Below are 14,401 nucleotides of genomic sequence, written 5' to 3'. Positions count from 1 at the left end.
AGGAAAGGTAATAATTTCTTGGCTGAACCTCTATTCCTCAAGCCCTGTCCTTGAGGGAGGAAGAGATGGGAAAACAGAGGGGAGAAATCCTATGTTCCTTTGAGTTGGTGTCAGCCACCACTGGCAGCCTCAGCAGAGCACGGATGTCACCTTGGCAGTCTCATGCTTCTTGAAGTCAGGGCCATATTGAGAGAGGGTGGTTCTTGCAAGGATGATTGGCAGGAGAAGCTCTTAGAGGAGGTGGTGGTCCCATGCCTAAGCAGACATCATCAGCATTTGCCACTTCCCTGCTGTGCAGGAAGTTTTCAACAACTCGGGTCCCAGATTTAGCATAGTTTTACAGCACCTAGCACCGATTGGTTTGGATAAAGAGAATCAAGTTCTGATTTGTAAGAATGTCACACAGTGTTGTGACACTGTGGTGAACCAAGGTTCCGTCCAGGGCAGAGACCTGAAGCACAAGAATCAGTGCAAATGATGACAGAATAACATTGTTATCTGGATGTCCATATTGCCAAGTTTTCAGCCACAAGCTGTAATGACAATGGTCACATCAGGGCATAAAATAACCCCAGGGCTGTGACCACAGTGAAAAGCACTGTCATGATAACATTTTTTTTAAAGTTACCCAACAGGCTGCACTGATTTGAAGAATTTTGCATCTTACTGGTCTTCACTGCTTAGGAATTTGCAGCCACCAGAAGCATGTACGAGAATGACAGAACAAACCCACACAAAAAGCCAGGACAGTAAACACGAAGAGTAGGTAGAGAATGCCTTTCATCTCCTTGCAATAACAAATCCATAGTTATACCATCCCAGTGAAGCATTTAACCAATCTTAAGTTTAAATTCTGACTTACCACTACAGTTACACTGGCAGCAGTGTAGCAAGAAGAGGGCTTGCCAAGCAGAGTGGCAGAACCCCACATTGCCTCTGCCCAGCCACTGTCAAATATTAACCCAGCAGTGCAGGAGGCTGTTCTTGGAAGTAGCATGGCACAGAAGGGGAGAAACTTCAGGTAGCAAAAAATGAGTAACAAAAGCTAAAGGAAAAACAATTAAGTGATGAAAGATATTGTGGAAGTAGCTATCAAAGAAAGAATAAAACAGATGCCTAAAGGCCAGAGAAACAGTGACATCGAGCCTGGAGGAGCAGCTACCAGCTTAAATCACAAATTGAGAAAGATAAGCCAGTGAGCAGGCGTCACTGGAAAACAGAGGAGCAGAAAAGATGAGCTGCAGAAGTCAGCAGCTCATTCCTCAGTAAGAGGAATTTAGCTGCAGTAGTTCGTTCTGAAGTAGTGTGGCTTGGTGGTAATGAAATCTTCAGTCAGTGGTAAGAGTGGCATGTATAAAGGAAATGGATTCTAAATAGCACAGTAAGATTGACAAATATTAGCTGGTTTGGTATCTTGGCTTTCTCTCCGTGTTTAAGGGACACCTTTTATTAATGTTCCTGTTTTATACATACCCAGAACATGTGTATAACAAATCCTGTATCTGCAGATTAAAACAGATTTTCACACCCTGTTTCTCTGCCATACAACCCGTGGGAGATGAAGGTTATACTGACAGAGCTGTTGTGCTCTTCTTAGCTAAATTATGATAGCAAATTCATTCTGCAGCATTCCCCCAGTCCCAGCATGGGCTCTTATCTCCTACAAATGTGCATCTCTGAGTGACTCACAGCCATCCATTTATGTGGGTCAGTAAGGCACTGTATGGCCAAAGGGGCCGGTCTACAGGCATGTAAGGAAACCACCCTGCCACAGCTGCCAGGTAAGGGTAGGAGCTCCTCACTCTTCCAGAGATGCTTTAACCTGGCCTTCCTTTCACCACCCTAGCTGTGAACATACTTGCCTTCCTTGATAATCAGCTTCTTTTCTGGGGGTTGGAGACTGCCATCTTGCCTGTTTGTGTTAAAAAATATCCACATAAAATTGCTAGGAGGCTCAACAGCTTTCACAGCTACAGAATTAGCTCTTTAATGAAGTCTCAGCCCAGCTGCCACTGGCTAGATTTGGGCAGGTTAGATGTGGGCATTGTCCCCATCTAGTGGCTCGCCCTCACTGGGGAGAAGAGTGCCTCATGACTAGGAGGGAGCAGAAGTTCTCCTTCACCCTCTCAAGCAAAAACACACAGTCCTCCAGTTATGCAGGGTTAGCTGTGACCTTATTGCTCCTGCCAGAATCTGGGTTGCAAGATCACATCACCTATTTAATATTCAGGGTTTTATAATGAAGTATGAGGTTGAATGCTTTCAGAAAACTATTTGTCATTAGTAAAATAGTAACTGTTTTGACTTCCTACCTTTCATCAAACTGTCTTTCCTGGTAACAGCCTCACAGGTTTCACATTACCATGGTTTGTACCAACTTCTTCTCTCCAACTGCAGTTTTTTATAGATTACACTGACTGTACTGTTCAAGGTGGTACTATACAACAGCTGTGGAAAACATTATAGAATGACCCATACTTCAATAATATGTATTATACTGTATTTTAGATTAAAAAAAAGACAGTGATTCACATTTCAAAGACCTGGCTACAAAATATCATGTAATAATTTGCACCAATCTTGGCATAGCTGCATTAAAGGCCAAAGGGGTGAGTCAGTTTGCCTAGACATGAAACTTTGTTTGAAGGAAGTTTATAAAACATTAACGTGCCCAAAATCTTATCATCATGCCTTCTGACCAGAATTCCTCTTACATTCCTCTTTTTTCCCTGCCTTTCCACTTATTTTTAAATCTGTTCTGACTAAAGAAGAATCACAACATTTTCTTTCTGCCTGATGTGTAATTAGATGGAGATTTGTTATGGGCAGAGGCAAGATACATACCTTCAGGTAAAAAGCCAGTAGCTGGAGGAGAGTTGTGAATCCTGGAGATATCAATTTAGCAGGTAAGAATTCATCTTGACTTTTAAGATGATAGGAAAGACTGTTATAACTGGCTCTTAGAGGAAAATAATTGTATTTAAAAGTCCAGCAGATCAGTACAGAATGTCTCTGAGACAACAAACAGGAGCTCCAAAACCTCTCCTCTGCCTGGCATCAGTTTTAAGACAGCTGGTTTTTCAAAGCTATTAATAGTCAAAAAGTCTTTCTCAGAGCTTATAACAATCAAAGTACTTTGCAGAGCCTTTAGTGATGAAAGGCATTTTCAGCTGAATAGAAAAACCCAATGGTACAGTACAGTAGGTGAATAACCCCAACTTTTTAAGTTGTAGCTCAAGCTGTGAGACCCAACAGCAATGTCATACTGTGCCTGCACACAAAGTGACTTCTAAAACCAGAACCAGACTGTTTGAAAAGAATTTTTTTTTCTCTGTGGCTCATGCTGGAATTTACAGAATTAACCAATGTTGGAAAAAGTTTTTTGTTGTGGAATTATGTAGCTGAAATGCCGGTTAGGAATGTATGGAAATATATTTGGCTGTTTTGTCTGTCTCTCACATGCCCACGCAAACCTGGATTGCTCTTTCTGATGATTTCATGGATACAAAACTTTACTCAGCATGTTAAAACAAAAATAAAAAACCCATCAGCCCAGAGCTACTGATGATATTAGGAACAGCTGGACAAGCTCTGAGTGAAGACAAGATCTGAGCAAGTACATATCTGTCAGGTTAAGTATTCCTTACTATAAGGAAAATGTCCTAGGAATGAACTCACCTCAGTAGAAAGTAGTACTTCCAAGAAGACTTGTTGCTTGCATGTCTCTAGTTGTCAAACACTGATGGTTAAGGCAGTAACTTCTGTTTCTTGCTCTTTCCAAAGCTCAGTAAACCCAGACCTGGGCCGACAGCTTATGACAGAATGAAAAGCTCAGACTCCAAGTGTGAAGAAGAGTTGTAGCAAAATGGGCAGGCTGTGGGTAACTGCTTCCCAAAGGCACACAGTCTACCTGCTCAAAGGAAGTCAATCATGTGGTCGGAGCAAGGCTATGTGAGCAATTATGATTGACTCCTCAAGGGCTTCCTAAACATATGCTCATCCTAATTGACATAATAAATGCCATGGGCATTTCACATACTAAATTATAAAATGACATGGCCAGTTATGTAACAAAAGGTGCACTACCACTCTGATTTGGCTGGTTGCTCTGTCTGACTTTGCCAAGACTGGCAGCCTCACAAATACCACAAGCTTGCTTTCAGCATTTGAGCAGATGACAGAACTGTATTTTTGTGGCTGGACAACCACGTGCCCCAGCTGCCTTCTAAGATGCTGCTAAGCTGGGAACAGGTACAACATGCAAACTGCACAAGGGAGAGCATCCCTGGTCCCTGCTGCAGGGGTGTCTGCTGTGTCTCTGTGAGGGGGACTGCAGACCACGTGTGCTCTGCGCAGGCTGCCCTACTTAACTTTAAAATAAAAATACAATAGGCAGAGTAAATTGCATGGGATTGTGAAAATCTTGACTTAATACAGCTTCATAGTAAATCTTAATCTGTTTTTGCAATCCTCTCCCAGGGCCCCAAGTGGGTCAGCAGGAAAGGTGGGTGATGCTACTTCTCTGCCCTCCCAGAGAGGGGAGGGAAGAGGGAGCTGATGAAGCGGGAGCAAAAGAGAAGTGGAAGATTTCTTCCCCTCAGGACACTGAAACCTTACACCTCAACCTGGCTCCCACGCCAGGGTACCTGCCACCCTCACACCACACAGCACCTTCTCACATGTGACCACGAGATAACATTTAATAACTACAAAGCACGAAACATGTGATGGATAACCCTGCTAATAATACATAATAAATTAAACTATGTTTTAATTACACTGTGCCTTTACAACTGCTTCTCTGATCCAGGAGTTTCTTAATACTTGGCAAACTACTTAATGAGTTCTCACAACACCCTGTGGGGAGCTTTTTTTAGAAGCAACCCACATGGTTAGAGGCACCTACTTGGTTATGTGAGCAGGGGAAGGGGAGCTGGCTGCTCCCATGCCAGTGGAGACTGTGCCCAGATTCTGTCACAGGAATCCTAGTGCAGCAAGATGACCAGAGAGATGCCTTTAACTGATCTGAGGGAAAGCTCTCACAAACTCCTGACTTGGATTGCATCTTCTGCTTTATGGACCTGAGCCTGTGGAGGGGACAGCAGCAACTTGCAACAGTTGGCTCCCCAGAGCAACTTGTCTAAATAATAGAAGAAAATGCCTGGGTTAAAACCTCTGGCCCATTGCACTCAAAGGTGGAACAAGGATTTAATCATCTGTATCTGAAGTTTATTTATGTTGCACCTAACTCCCGTACTATGATTTAGATGTAATTATTATATTATACGTTATAAAATAATGCAAATTATTGTGTAAATATTATATACTATATACAATTAAAATTGTATGTCTGTAGATGTCTATAACTTAAATTATACTTGTATCTTATTCTTTCCTCCTCCTGTTACTTGGGTCCACAAAAATGACTAAATAAACAAATCCTAAGCAGAAAAAATGGTCACTATTGAAGAACTGCACAGTACAGTGACACTCTGCTGTTTAAAATAGCACAATCTGAAAGCATTCCTTGCCACTCAGTCTCAGGGTCACAACTGCTGGGGCCCAGTTCCATTCAGGACTCTGGATAAAGGAGGGCACAAGCCCTGGTGAGGTAGTCAGCAGGTAAATTTCAACAACTTAGGGGAGTGGTACAGCCTATAGGCAGCCTGCAAAAAGATGAGAAAACACACAATATGCAGCCATAAATAGAAATTTTGGTGGACAAGGAGAAGAAATTTTGATGACCTTACAATTTTATGTACTGCTGAGTACTGAATATCACATTTGAGAAAAATGTACTTTTGGAAAGAGGGAGATAATCCTGGACACTGGTGAACCCAGTGTCCAGTTACTGTGGTCTGACTATCAGTTTTCTGGAGCTGACACAAGTTACATTTTGGCTCTTGAACAGACCTCTCTTGTAAAGTACTGCTGACAGTGCCCATTTATATCTGCTGATAGTCCCCATTGCTAATTTGGGAGTTAGGTGTGCAGTAGAGCTTATAACTATTTAAAATGGAAAGGACTGGATAAACCTATAGTATTCAAGCAGGAGTGGAAGCAGATCTCTCTAGATGAGGCTGTGCAATAGTTTCTGTTCCAGGGCACCTTTTTTTTTTGTTTGTTTGTTTGTGTTTTTTTTTTTTGGTTTTTTTTTTGGGGTTTTTTTTTTTTTGGTTGTTGTTTTTTTGGGGTTTTTTTGTTTTGTTTTTTTGGTTTTTTTGTAGCAGGATAATGACTAAGCTCCCTGCCCAACAAAAGTCTCAGCAAGTAAATTTTGTTTATTATAGTGACCAAGACCTCAGCCACCAAAACACATCCTGTAGAGCCTGGTTCTGTCTTCATCTGCTCAGTGCTGGGAAACAACATCTCTGAGTGTGGTAGTACTCACTGGACTTGATTCATCACTGCTTTAATTGGGCCTTCATGGGAACTTCCCCAAAGCCCATTGCTAATTAACATGCATGCGTTGCTGATGGCCTTGTAATATTCCCCTTAACAACAAGAGACTTACTAAGGTTTTGTCAGCCAGGACACACGAGTGACACCAGCCTGGGAAAGATAGTTAAGTCTGTGGCTGAATTAATATCTGCTTCCAGAACCGGTTCTGTGGGTATGAAGACCAATTGTGTGCTGTTTAGTCCCGTGATGAGAAACCAATTAGGAATTACATGCTTAAACTGTCCTGCTTCCTGCATCCTTTCTCACAATCAGATGTTATCTGCTGTGTGCAGGCAGGCAAGGGGATTTTTTAATTCTTTGAAATTCCTCCTACAAGCCAAATTTATTTCAGTGCCTCAGACCTTTTCTGACTAGATCTAAATTGAGATATTATTTCAAACAGCAGTAGTATAATTACTGATCTCAGACTGAAACGATAAGAACCCAAAGCTATACTTCCCAGCACTGTGTTCTATTTGTAAAATCCTGTGAGAACTGATGCTGTTAAATATATAGTACAAAATCAGCTTTGTAGTAGAAAATAAGATAATAGCATCACCTACACTTTTTTAACATCAGCATTTCAACACAATCTATACCATGTAGCTGTAAGCATGGAAAGCAAAAGGTTAAGGAAAAGACAAGCAAAAAGTAGACAGGAATTATATCCAAAATCAATCAAAATTTATCTGCTTTCAAACAAGACATTTTCTGAAAGATATACCAATCCAGACAGAGAAATAGGAAGCATTCCTTAATAAGAAATTTCTGGCAGATAAAACCCATTTATTTTATTAAGAATCTTTGTTTCAGCAAGAATGTTGCTGGTGTATTAAAGTGAAACTGGAGGACCAATGAGAGGATTCCATTAACAGCTAGACAGGTAGGAAGTTTGAGTGTTTAGCTCCTTGTAAAGAAGGAATTAATTTTTACTCAGAGGGATGAGAGCAGGACACAGTGGGAAGCAGTTGTACACAACAGGAACTGCCAACTAACCATTCTCTGAACATGTATTGAAGGTGAAAGTTTGTCTTCTGTGCTGAATCCTTTTGAATCCCATGATTCAGATAATGATTGCTTTTGCAGATTCAGGTTGAGCCTTTAGGGAAAGCCTTGGAAAGATCAACTGCGTTTGTGTCCATCCCAGCCTCTAATTTCTGTGAAAGAACTGGGCATGCACTGCAAACAAGTGCTCAGTCAGACAGCATTGCAGGACACCAGTGTCACCCCATTTAACAAGAGTGGGGTCTCATTACCTCCTCAAAAGGCTCTGGCCACAAAATCCCTCCAAATCAGCCACAAACCTCCATTTGCCCTGACAGTGAGAGGAGCCAGGTGGCAGCACCCAGCCCTGCAGAAACGGCTGACATCTCCAGAAATACCAGACTGCTTCCCTCCAGCAGCCAGCCTTGAGGAGACTCTCTACGTTTGAAAGCCTGTATTAATTTACTTTCCTTCTGGAAACAATGCTGCTTGATTTCCTGGTTTGCAGAGAAATGGAGCTAATCTATCATCTCATCCTGCGTGCAAAATTTATTTCCATTTTACTAAAGAAACACTATGCTAGGGAAGATGCCAGCACATTCAAACTTCTTCCAAAAGACAATTCAATTTTCTTTTCTAGTAGATGATCACAACTCAGAGCCAGGAACATTCCTCTTTCCAATTCTATGCTACAACAAAGTCCTGATGCAGTTAATGTTCAAACACATGGGTTTGGAATATCCTTACGAAAGCAGAACCCATGTGAGCAAAGGGGAGGACACTTCTACAGGACCACAAGTAAGAGAAATTAGCAGTTAGAGAGTGTTTTCAGGGGGCAAGGATAAGACAACAATGAGACAAGCTTTCCCAGATTGATTCAATTTACATCTTTGGAAAATACACGTAGGCGCTGAGGTTTGGGGTGGAAGAATAAAACACAAATTAGTAACAGATCACTTCCTTAAGAGGAATTTTCAGTCTTAGAAAAGTAGATGGGAGTATTGAGGATACAACTCCTCACACATCAGAAGCTTTCCAAATTCCTGACAGTGATTTCTGGCTTTTATTTGCAGATCAGCATTTGTGCTTTTCCAACAACAGCAGATAAGAGACACTGCTGTCTCAATGAAGTGATGGAACTGCCTTGATGTTGTTCTGCATGAACCTGAATGAGCAAATGAAAGTGTTTTGGGCAGTGGGAGCTCCATTCTACAAAAGATTGTGGGAAAGCAAGTGCCTTGCATAGTGCCCAGTACAGTCACTTAAGGTTATCTTGCTTTTTCTGCTGTTGAAGGAACCCTTTCCTAGTTATCAGGCATCATAGAAAAACATGACATACAAGTATAATATGCACCTTTTCTGCTTTTTGTGTTTTTCTTTGGCAGATGTAAAAGTGGCAGAGAGCTTGATGCAAGTGGTCTATCCCCCGTCATTAAAAACAACCCAAAAGTTTAAACATGTGAACAGGTTCCTTCTGATTTATATGCTTGGACCTCTTGTCTACTGAGTGCTCTAAGTATACATTTTGGTGAGTGAGGATGTCCACGTGTCCCCACTGCTGTTCCAGGTTCTCAGTTGGCACTGTGAATATACACATTCTCACGTGAACAATCAGTCTTATGGATAGGAATAAAACTTATAAGAACTATTCACATATATTCACAGGTTTGCAATTGCTGCATATACTGGTACTGAATTACAAGATGTTTTGAGCAAAGAACTGAGTGTAAGCTTAAGCGTGAAGAACATGAGCTAAAGATAAAAACTAAATCAAGTTCTTTTTTTTTTCTCACCTCAGCTGCAGTTCTGTGCATAAAATCAAGCAGGAAGATACAGCGGTGGTGAACGTAGCCTCAATTTACCTCCTACAGCTGCAGCGAGACTTTGTGGGTTTTAACCTGGGGGAGGGGAAGAAATGGGTTTCCAGAGGATTAATAAAACGATGGGCTAAAGCAGCTGCAGTACAAATGGCACCTCTCCACAAATAATTGTTTGCATTTCAACACACTTTACTGAAGAAATAGACCTTCTTAGCAACAGGGAAGACAGAAACCCAAGCACATCTAGCTAACAAAAAGGCTATGAACTAAGCAGTGTTTTTGCATACCAGCACGTATGTATGTAAGTAGTATTTAACAGTATTTTAACAGTATTTTAGCAAGAAGCACAGCAACCTACATGTTATATAGTAATTTCTGTTAGATTATGCAAACAAGTTCTACACTAGGCTATGGGGAAGCTGAATCACTAATGACAGACACAGTAGATATTTATCACTGCCTGGCTGCATGGCACTCTGCAGTGTGCAGCCTGAGGTTTGGACCTGAGGGCTGGCTTTTTTACCAGAGCGTTTTTTGCACCTTTGCTCCTCTGGAACAACTCACGCCAAGCTCAGGGGGGAAAGCAGGAACATGACAAAGGAAGATACAAGGCTTTCAACTCACGTGTGTGGCTGTGCTGTGCCTCGGGGAGCCGTGCAGATGCGGGTTCAGCAGGCCGGGGCTCAGCCCCCCGCTGCAGGCTGGCAGCCGCCGGCACCCCGGTCACACCGCGAGGCTGTGGCATGGCAGAAGGGACAGAAAAGCTGAATTGCATAAACCTGAGCAGTTTAAGGTTTAAAAGACCACACCCTCCCGGTCATGTCTCCCGCAGGCAGATAAGCATGTGCAGGTTGCTCATACAATAGTGTAACTTGAAGCTTTTACTTTTCTTTCCGGCATATACCAAAGTTCATTTTCAGTCAGGTTCTTCCTTGCATTTCTTTTCTTCTTTTAACCTGACAATCAACATGGCTCAAATTTAACAAATACCACTGGGACATCCGAAAATTACTTCAAGGCAGAAGATCCATGTTGGCTTTCCCCTTTGGAAAGGAAGATAGGGTCCACAAGTGCTACCCGGAATCAATAGTTTGGAATCTGAATCTTCACCTTGTTCCTTTATACTTGGTGTTGAACACTTGAACCACATAAAAGCAATTTGTAAACTCCAGAATTAGCTGTCTGAAAATACAAGCTCTGTTAATTTTCTGAACTTTGCAAAATTAAGACTGTGTTAAACCTTTTACCCAGTAATTTTCAATTTAAGAAACACCCAAGCTGATAAAATGTTGTACTGTAGATAAGGTGTCATGCTGCTGCACTATGATGCAACAGCTGAGTGAAAAAACAGCAGCAAAAAAGATCTTTTTTTCAAAAAATATTTTCAATAGATGAAAAGAAGACCTCATCTTCCAACTACATGAATCACTAATAAATGCAATGGCTTCAGCCATCTTAAGCATTTGCTCTGAAGGAAGGAAGTGTTATTCAGGAAGCAAAGCAGCTTTGGAGATGGACTTGAATCAAGAAACTGCAGTATATTCTGAAAACAGGCAGGAGGAAATCCTCAGCATTTGATATAAACATCTTTGGCTACCAGGTCTTGGCCTCCAATTTATTCTTATGCAAGTTTTTTTTCCCTTCAAACATTTGAAAAGCGTGCTTGTTATTTGTGACTATAAAATCCCTTGTTAAATATTTATTTTAAGAAATCATCAAGGGACATATCAAGTCCTACCACCAAGTGTCACAGCCATACTCTTAGCTGGATGGATGCTTCCTTGCAGTAATATTTGCCTTTTTTCTGCCCTGACAGCACAGCACCTCAGCTCCACGCTGCTCAAGAAAACCTGGGATGGGTTCATGCCAAGCCAGTCTGCAGTGCTCAGTGTGCAGCTGTTCCAAACCCAGGCAGTGCTGTGCTGGATCTGGGGCACTGTGCAGCTGCTGCTCTTCCCCCAGGATGGGTGCAGAATGGGAGACACAGCCCGCACGGGACCAGATGTCCACGGCAGTCACAAGGCCAGATATGCAAGCCTCATGCGTCAGTTGTCTGCAAAATTGAACTATGCATATGAAATGTACTTTTAAAAACATGCTTAAGCTACAGAAGCTTAAACATTAGCAAATACATCCCCACAGAGCAAAGCCTGTGTTTAAATCCTTCCTCGCATGGGAGGTCTCTCTGAGGCCGCTCGCCCCAGATTAGGAAACCCAGAGCCCTGTTGTCACAGGTGACCACATCAGATGCTCAGTTACAGACCTAATTTCCATCCTAGCAACTAGCCAAGTTTGCCCTCCCTCCCACTGCTGGGAGGCTTTTCTAAGTTTCCAGACTAAGGGCCAGCTCAAACTCATTTGTTCTCACGCTAATGTTACTGAATTGCTTAAATTGCCTTTCCTATCTCATTATATGCTTTCCTGTTTTCCTTTCCACTCAAATTCTGTAAGTCTCTGCTCAGACAAAATTCTCTCTGCTCTCCTGCTCACAAAAACAGCCCTCTTGGGCACTCATTCCTGTCCAAATTCTTCACTCTGGAATAGCATTTATACTTCTTTATACATACCAGGCAAATTATTTTCCTAGAAGTTATGTATTGGCTCTGAACCAAATTGCTGGTGAGCTTTTTGGTACCTGTTGATGTAAGATCCTAGCTGAACCTGTCTTTCATCTGCTGGGAAGGAACATAGAAGAATTTCCTTTAAACTACTGTGTACTGTATTATTTATCAGTTCCCTCCTTTGCTTACAGCAGATTTTCTTCACCAACATCACAAAAAAAGTGAGAGAGCATTTTCCTACTACAATTCATTAATTGGCACCAGAATGACAAGGTATCATAGATCTGACTGGTTCATTGATACCATGATTTGATAAACTTCTAATTTCCTGGTACAGATTCATACATTGGAGGCAGGAAAAAGTTACATATTTAGCTGTTTAATTTTAAAATAAATTTGTACATGTATCTCAAGTTGTGCAAATACAGGTATAAGGACAGACATTTCAAGTTGTAGATATTCCAGACTTCACTACTGCTGAAATTATTTCCAGGAGGAAAATATGCCATAAACTCTATTGTATTAGACTTACTCATTTATTTACTTCAACTAAATGATTTCAGCATACATTGAAAGCATTGGCAGTACACTGTGTGCAAGCTACCTTAGAAGATTAGTCATGTCATATTAGGGAAAACTGTAGTAATCAATGCTAGTTGATAATACTATAATGGATGCCATCTGTGTTGGGTTGAAAAGATCACCGTGTCCTGCAAAAACACAGGCCCATGCATCCTCCTGTGAAGCCCCATGAAACCAGAGCAGAAGAGGCAGAGGTCAGGTCAACTCTTTGCCTGCCACTGACCACTCTCTCCCAGTCCCTGGTCCAGGCCAGGCAGCACACTGCTTACAAAAAAGGAAATAAAAGATCTTTCTCCAGTGCATGTTACATTCCTGTCCACACAGCTGTGGCAGGGGACTGAGCCATACTGTCTCTTTCAAGTACTCAACAGCACTAGAGATTCCTTGGGGATTTCTATGATGTACCCACAATGGTAAAACACACCCTTGTCCCTGACCCCCATAGAGGGACAGTGGGATGGAGACCAGGACAAAGGGAACAGGTAGACCTGGGTGGCCTTCTGACTCAGTGGAGGAGCAGTGAGAAGGAATGATGCCAGGAAAAGAGCATCAAGAGCTGTGGGACACAACTTGGAGTGGTGGGGACAGATGAGACTGTTTGAAGTCCCCCAGATGAAACTGTCTCTCCTGACCTCCAAATGGCTGGTCGCATGCACATCTGGCATGAGCATCCAATGTTCTCCCATGGGATTGCACCTCAGCTTGCAGAGGCATACTGAAGAATAGGAATAAACCCTAGGAGGGGAATAATCAAATGTAGACAAAACTCCAGCATTCAGGCCAGTGTTTTCATATCAGTTCTGTCTCTTGTTTCCTCTTTGTGGAAAGTGAGCAACCTGAATTGGATCACAAAACATAAAAGGATTGCCAAGCATTTGTACTATGGACTCTGCTGACTACTGAGTGCCACTGCCAGTCTGCTTGGAAATTAGACTGAACTCTGCAGTCATTAATCACCAGTATTAAATGGCAATTCTGTACAGTGTGACAGTTTAACTAAGATGTTGACTTCCAAAATTGACCCACTTGGTATAATTTACAGTTGGCAAAGCTCTTACAAAGTGTATATTACTCTGGGAAGTTGTGTTTCATTTTTCATGAGCATTTACTAGTTCTTCTGTATCCAGTATCTTTACATTTTCTAGGTGGCTCCTGAGAAGAACAAGAGCATAATGAGGAAATTAAAATCTCAAGATTAAAATAATCTATTGACCTCAATTAATGAACCAGCAATAGTACCAGACTACTATTTTTCTGAAATGAACTGCTTTCAGAAACTAAAAGAGCACAGGATTAAACATGGCCCTGCTGAGAAAAATCCCAAACCAGTAACTTGTACCATACCAGCAACTAAAATCATCCCACCAAACAGCCTGTATGGCATCCCTCAGGAATGGCCTTGATTTGGAAAGCCCACAGACCCAGCTGTAAAATCTCAAGGAATCTTGGGGTCCTTCCACCTCTTCCAGAAAAAAATTTATGAACACATGTGCTTTACATACATAAGCAAAACAAACATTCAAGTGGCCAAATAATTCTGGCTGTAGGGAGAGGATAATATTACAGATAGGCAGGCACTATATGTTTTCCACTGGGAGAAATTCTTGAAGTTAGAAGATTAATCTGGTCTCTCAACACATTCATTAGTTAAATTGCAAAGCAAGCTCGTTATATAACCAACCCGAGGACAATTATATTTATCTCGTCAAGGTTCACAGTACAGATGGATTGCTGACCAAGGTAACATGAATACCTTCTGCAGGGTGAAAGCTCTCTGATCTATTTGAAACATCAGTCCTGTGCCCTCCCAAGTTTTCAGACTATTTGTGTCTTTTTGGAAGAACACATTTATGCAGTTCTGCCCAGAAGTCTCTCCAGCACAAAGAGAGGAACTGAGGAAAACTGAGATTCATTGTCTAGAAGTGGGCAAATCAAGGCACCAAAATTAAGTGATTTGCTCCTAATTACCAAAGTCTCTGGCATAAAGAGCATCTCACTAATTCTCCCATACTT

The 14,401-nt window shown here is 41.7% G+C and overlaps 1 protein-coding gene across 7 annotated transcripts in view; it reads right to left on the bottom strand.

Annotated features, from left to right (window-relative positions):
- Positions 1 to 14,401, bottom strand: part of LNX1 (ligand of numb-protein X 1) — a 120,773-nt gene that overhangs the window by 69,618 nt on the left and 36,754 nt on the right. Inside the window, exons 1-3 of one of the 7 annotated variants that reach the window (XM_064418149.1) lie at positions 9,870 to 9,969; positions 9,219 to 9,323; positions 3,679 to 3,811 (exon numbers count right to left, since the gene is read on the bottom strand). The exons of 1 other annotated variant lie outside the window; for it this stretch is intronic. The gene's annotated coding sequence lies outside the window, so the exon portion shown is untranslated. Of the gene's footprint in view, positions 1 to 2,312; positions 2,449 to 3,678; positions 3,815 to 9,218; positions 9,324 to 9,869; positions 9,970 to 14,401 lie in introns of those variants that run through there. 5 more of the 7 variants (XM_064418147.1, XM_064418154.1, XM_064418151.1 and 2 more) reach the window with 5 other exon arrangements.

The sequence above is a fragment of the Passer domesticus genome, chromosome 4 (genome assembly GCF_036417665.1).
Source record: "Passer domesticus isolate bPasDom1 chromosome 4, bPasDom1.hap1, whole genome shotgun sequence".
NCBI lineage: Eukaryota > Metazoa > Chordata > Aves > Passeriformes > Passeridae > Passer > Passer domesticus.
The sequence above is the reverse complement of the archived record's forward strand: the minus strand, read 5'-3'. Positions and strand labels throughout refer to the sequence as shown.